Genomic DNA, 7,068 nt, shown 5'->3' on the forward strand with positions numbered 1-7,068 from the left:
AAGGTGGTAATTTCTCAAAAACAACACAAATTTACACAATTACCAAGTTTAATGCAGTAATTTCACAAACGTAAAAAAGTTTTTAAAAAATTCATACATTCATTCATTAGATTTCTGTATGTATGTGTAATTACATGATTTAGGTATTTTATTGCATATATGCATACAAGTAGAAGCTGTCTGAATGTAGGGTGTCAAAGAAAATGAGGCAGTTTTTAAGTTGCCTTATAGGTTTAGAGAAATTATCTTATTAGTAAATATAATAGATATTTCTCTAAATGTCAAATTTCAATTTCAATAAAAAAAATTGTAAAATAAAATAGTAAATAAATCAAATTTTATTTAATTTTGAATGAAAATAAAATTGTAAATATAACAAGAGTAATATAAATCCGATTAAAGATAAAAAGAACCATGTCTATGTCCTCTACCTGAAGAAACAGCTCAAGACCTGCCTCTTTCGAATGCCCTTGACTAACCCACAACAATAATCAAAGGCAGTTACTGTAATTCTTATAAAATAAAAAAAAAAACTCTCTTTCCCTTCTTTTCCGCATTTCTCTTCTTCTTTAGTTTTTTTTATTATCATTATTATTTTTCTGCCTTTAAAACTGATCATGGAGGCCAAACCATAAGGCGTAAAGACGTGAAACTTGGTCAGAAGGTATTACTCACTGTCGCTACTCAGGCACAAAGTCTCGTCCTGATCAGCCAGACGGTGGTGCTATAGTGAGCAAAACAAAAACGTTTAGAAAAATGGCCATAATTTTTTAACCGTTTGTCACAGACTCTAGTGTCTTATATCAATGGAATCTGTGGCTCAAGATGAATAAAATATATGTCTCCAGTTTCATTTACGCCATGAAACAATTTACGCCATCTTGGATTTTTTGCAAAACCTACTTTTGCAAACTAGTCCTAGGCCGTTCATCCAATCGGGACTAAACCAATGCCAAAGGATTCTATGGAGTGTCAGTATCAATAATTATATAAAAAAGTTTGAACTTTCGATTCACGTTAGCTACGATACATGAAAACACAGGAAGTAGATGTGGCCACTTTTATATAAATGCTATAACTCTTGAACGAAATGAGATATCTTCATTAAACTTGACATACACTATATTGCCAAAAGTATTCGCTCACCCATCCAAATAATTGAATTCAGGTGTTCCAATCACTTCCATGGCCACAGGTGTATAAAATGAAGCACCTAGGCATGCAGACTGCTTCTACAAACATTTGTGAAAGAATGGGCCGCTCTCAGGAGCTCAGTGAATTCCAGCGTGGTACTGTGATAGGATGCCACCTGTGCAACAAGTCCAGTCATGAAATTTCCTCGCTACTAAATATTCCACAGTCAACTGTCAGTGGTATTATAACAAAGTGGAAGCGATTGGGAATGACAGCAACTCAGCCACGAAGTGGTAGGCCACGTAAAATGACAGAGCGGGGTCAGCGGATGCTGAGGCGTATAGTGCGCAGAGGTCGCCAAATTTCTGCAGAGTCAATCGCTACAGACCTCCAAAGTTCATGTGGCCTTCAGATTAGCTCAAGAACAGTGCGTAGAGAGCTTCATGGAATGGGTTTCCATGGCCGAGCAGCTGCATCCAAGCCATACATCACCAAGTGCAATGCAAAGCGTCGGATGCAGTGGTGTAAAGCACGCCGCCACTGGACTCTAGAGCAGTGGAGACGCGTTCTCTGGAGTGATGAATCACGCTTCTCCATCTGGCAATCTGATGGACGAGTCTGGGTTTGGCAGTTGCCAGGAGAACAGTACTTGTCTGACAGCATTGTGCCAACTGTGAAGTTTGGTGGAGGGGGGATTATGGTGTGGGGTTGTTTTTCAGGAGCTGGGCTTGGCCCCTTAGTTCCAGTGAAAAGAACTCTGAATGCTTCAGCATACCAGGAGATTTTGGACAATTCCATGCTCCCAACTTTGTGGGAACAGTTTGGGGATGGCCCCTTCCTGTTCCAACATGACTGCACACCAGTGCACAAAGCAAGGTCCATAAAGACATGGATGAGCGAGTTTGGTGTGGAAGAACTTGACTGGCCTGCACAGAGTCCTGACCTCAACCCGATAGAGCATCATTGGGATGAATTAGAGTGGAGACTGCGAGCCAGGCCTTCTCATCCAACATCAGCGTCTGACCTCACAAATGTGCTTCTGGAAGAATGGTCAAAAATTCCCATAAACACACTCCTAAACCTTGTGGAAAGCCTCCCCAGAAGAGCTGAAGCTGTTATAGCTGCAAAGGGTGGGCCGATGTCATATTAAACCCTATGGATTAAGAATGGGATGTCACTTAAGTTCATATGCATCTAAAGGCAGATGAGCGAATACTTTTGGCAATATAGTGTACTTATGTATGGGCTCTATCTGAGGACGCACAAAAAAATCTGCACAGTTTTGCCACTGGGTGGCGCTATAACAGGGGAAAACTTGAAAATGGCTGTAACTATGGAACCCTTGGTCCACAGTGAGGACATTGGCGTATGTTTAAAAACATGGCCGCCATCGGCCAATCAGCTTTCATCAGCTATTAGACAAGGTTAACAAAGGTTGATCGGAATGAAACTTGGTGGACCTATTTGACTCTTGGCCTAAGAGGTCTGTGCAAAGTTTTTTTTTTAAATTGGCCACTGGGTGGCACTATCACGATTTCTGTGCGTGTTAACGGTTGTGTATGATGCAGTGTTTTTAAAAAACGCAAGTAATTCATATCATATGATAGCTCTTCTCATTCTGAACAACTTTACCTCAAAAATCAAACCATCCATCAAACCTTTCATTAAATATTTGATATTACATTAAAAACCTACTTTTGAGAACTGGTCCTAGGTTTTTCACTCAGTCCCAATGAAACTATTGCCACAAGATTCTCTGGAGTCTATGTATAAATAATTATAAACAAATATTTGAACTTTCGATTTTACGTGTCGACGGCATACAAAATATAGGTAGTTGACTTAGCCACTGCTACTTAAATAGCTATAACTCTTAAATGGAATGAGATATTGTCACGAAATTTAGCACACTTATGTAAGGGCTCATTCTGAGGACAAACATACAAAGAAATGGAGCTCGGCCACTTGGTGGCACTATAAAAATGACTAAATTTAAAGTGGATGTAACAACATTACCGCTTTTCCGATTGAGTTGACATTTTGTATGCAATTTGTGCATTGTCTTTGTTGCATAATGTTTGAGAAATGCCTAATACAGTCCAGAACATGGGCTTAAAGGCCCTATGGTGCTTGAACCCCGATAATTGCTGCTTGCAGCTATATTTATTTTTATTTATTTTTCCATATTTTAGAATAATAGTAAAGTCATCAAAACTATGTAATATCACAAATGGAACTAAAAACAAACAAACAAAAAAAAAAATCTAACATAAACAGAACAATTTTATATTTTGGCATCTTCAAAGTAGACATCCTTTGCCTAGAATTTTCAGAAATGTACTCTTGGCATTTTCTCAGCCAATTTCCTGAGGTATCACCCTGGGATGCTTTTTAACAGTATTAAAGGAGTTCCCATACACACACACAAAAAAAACTGTTGTGTTTAACTAGTAGTTAATATTACATTTGAAAACATTTGAAACATTTTGACAAACAATTTGAAGTTCAAAAGAGTAGTGAAATTATCCATATGTTAGAGGGTCACAGACGTTTTATGGAAGTATACACTATATGGCCAAATGTTTGTGGACAACTGAAGACCAACATTCATACAGTATGTGCTTTTTGAACATTTAATTTCAAAATTGGTTTTTGAAATTGTAGGTTGTTTGTCCGATTCCCCATAAATTTGGTATACAACATGCACACACCCTCTTGACAAAACGTTATGAAAAAAAAAATGACTCTTTAAGTTGTTCAAAAGACATAAGCTACCATGCTTTTGTATATGGCCCATTATGATTAATTACTTAATTTCTGTGTGAATCTCACTTTGTGCACAGGGGCATTGTCATGCTGGAACAGAAAAGGACTTTTTCCAAACTGTTACCACATGTTTTAGCATTAAGATTTGTCTTCACAGGAATTAATGGAATAACAATACATGTTAAGTGAAAGAGGATGTCCACAAACTTTTAGCTATAAAGATATCTAATGTTACCAATGCACAAAACTGTAGTTATGCATATAACAGCCTAAATAAATGTACCCTAAATTTATGCTTGAGCAAACTATCCATTTTCATACCTACAATGACAACCATATATATAATGGTAGGATGAGATGTGGTTGAGGCAAGCAACAGGGAATCCAAATTAGTGGGACAGTCCCTTTCCACAGTTTTTATTTTTTATTTATTTATTTATTTATTTATTTTTGCTGGTCTGTGTAATGTCATTCCAAGTGTATTTATATATTCTTAATTTCCCTTTCTTTCTTTCTTTTTTTTTCTTTCATTTACATATCTGTAGTCAAATTGCCAGCAATTACCTGGTGACACAGAAAATAATAATATAAGTTCAAGGTTAGTGCAAAATAATGTGTAATGCAAGAAAAATATACAGGGACTCCTAGTAATACTATAATGTGGTAGGACAAGACACTTACCACACAATGGCCATTCTCATGAGCCCAGGTGACATTTTAAAACATACAGGCAGGAATTACCTGATGGCATTTGAAAAATGTATCAACTGATACAAAATATTATTTACAGTATAGCAATATCATGAAGCGATATAACCAGACACCTACCCAGTTATGACCAGTGGCAAGAACAAAGGTGACATTGACAGGTCGTTTGATTATAGAGGTTGCTCCCAGTTGAACTGTGTGCCTGGTGAGAGGACATGTTGAGTTTGTAGAAGAGACATACACTTGATGTATGGCCATTCACAAGATTCTGGTTGACAAATACAGATATACAGGCAGTAATTACCTGATGACAGTAAATTTTGATCAAGTAGTATAAAATTGTGATTGTAAATAGAAAAAAATAAGGAGACTAATAACATTATCATGACCTGGTACTTACCAAACTATGGTCATTTAAGAGCCTAGGATTCATTAGCAGGCCTTTTGATTATAGATGTCACATTTAAATGTGTTTTTGTTCATGTTTTGTGTTCATGTCTTTTATTTTGAAAGTTTAGTTCCTTCTTCTTCCTTCTTCTTCCTATGGAGTTTTATGGCGGTTGGCAAACAAAGGATAGGTGCATTCCCACCACCTACTGGGCTGCAGTGTGGACCATTGATGGAATGGGAATAAAAATAAATAAATAAATAAATAAAAGTAAAAATAAATAAATAAATAAATACAATAAAAAATCTATTATTTTGTAAATCCTATTAAACAGTTCTGCCTTTCTTAAGTATCTCATTAATGCATTATATATTTATGATGATTCAAGCCATTATGCAGCAGTGTTTTAAGAGTAAGATTTCCTATCCCCATTTCTCTTATTTCTTCCAACAGAAATACTCTTTCATTTTCATAAGCAGTACAATATATTAGTACATGCTCTACAGTTTCTGCTGATCCTCATAATCTACAATTCCCAGACTCATGTTTGTTCAGTCTATATAGGCAATAATTTAGAGCTGTGTGCCCAAGGCGAAGTCTGGTAATGATTGTGTCTTCTCTTCTACTACCAAAATTCCCTCTTTTACCTCCTACTTGATTTTGAATATGATAAAGATGTCTTCCTCTTCCCTCCTCATTCCAAAGTTCTTGCCATTTCCCTTTTATAGCTGTTCTGATTTTGGCCTTAACTTCTTTACTTCATTTCTATATGTGATAATTTCAGTGAGTGCTTTGTTAAATTATCAACTTCCTCATTTCCATCCACTCCCACATGTGCTGGAACCCACAGGAAACACATCTTAATTCCTAACCTATTTACTCTATACATACTTAAAAGAATTTCATATAAATGTCTTGTCTTGAGGATCTCCCGCTAATAAGGCTTGATAAAGCAGAGAATGAATCTGAGCATATCACCGCATTCATTGGCCGAGTGTCCTCCATCCACCTGATGGCTAATAATATTGCTACCATCTCTGCTGAATAAACCCCTACTTGGTCAGATACTCTTTTACCAGTTTTAACTTGAAAATGTGGGACATATACAGCTGCTGAAGCTCAACTGTATCAGGATCTTTAGAACCATCAGTGAAAATTGTAAGCATTGAGTAGTAATTCTGCTCTAGATACTGCTTAACCATAGCATCCTTTGCTATTACTCTATTTTTATCATTAATCATTTCTTGCAGATTAAGATCTACTAATGGTAAAGAGAATAGCCAAGGTGAAATAGGTGACACTCTTACTGTGGGGCTCACTTCTACATTTATTATTCAACATTTATATATGATTGGGCTTCTTCTTCAGCAATCCATCCAAAACTTCTTAACTTGGCTGACTCACAAGTTTAGTTCCTTGTTCCTGTTTCCTCTTTCATGTCATGTAGTTTCCTTGTAATGTGACTGTCATGTTACCCTTGTCCATGTATTTAAGCCCTCATGTTTGCCATTGTCTCTTGTCAAGTATTGTGTTGGTGTAATGTTGTCAAGTCAAGTCTAGTCGTTTATGTTTGTTATGTTTTGGATTCACATTTTTGTAAATAAACTGCACTTGGGTTCTCACTTCATCATCGTCCTCATTCTTTCCTGTCTTCAGCCTGTCCTGCCTGCTCATTACCATTACAATAGAAGTTCCTTTCAGAAAAGCTGTGTGGCTGGTCAAAGAAAATGTTGGATTTCCAGAAGAGACATATGGTTTTCACTATGGGTATGAAAATGTATAGCAGTATAAAATAGCAGAGTCATATTGTTGATACTTCAAGTTTGTACTTCCAAGTAAATTTTTTAAAACACTGCACTGAAACATGGTGGATAAACTTGACAGTTTTTTGAAAAATGTTTAAACAGTCTAAAAGGGGGGAAACAAATGAAATGTAAACATAAAACAGTAATCATAAAGCAAATACATATTTACATTATTTTAAAAAAAACTTACATGACCCTCTAACATATGACACCAAATATGTTACTCAATACCCAATATACCCACATGGGCTATCCATGTATAGTTTA

Source organism: Myxocyprinus asiaticus, chromosome 32, assembly GCF_019703515.2.
Source record: "Myxocyprinus asiaticus isolate MX2 ecotype Aquarium Trade chromosome 32, UBuf_Myxa_2, whole genome shotgun sequence".
Taxonomy (NCBI): domain Eukaryota; kingdom Metazoa; phylum Chordata; class Actinopteri; order Cypriniformes; family Catostomidae; genus Myxocyprinus; species Myxocyprinus asiaticus.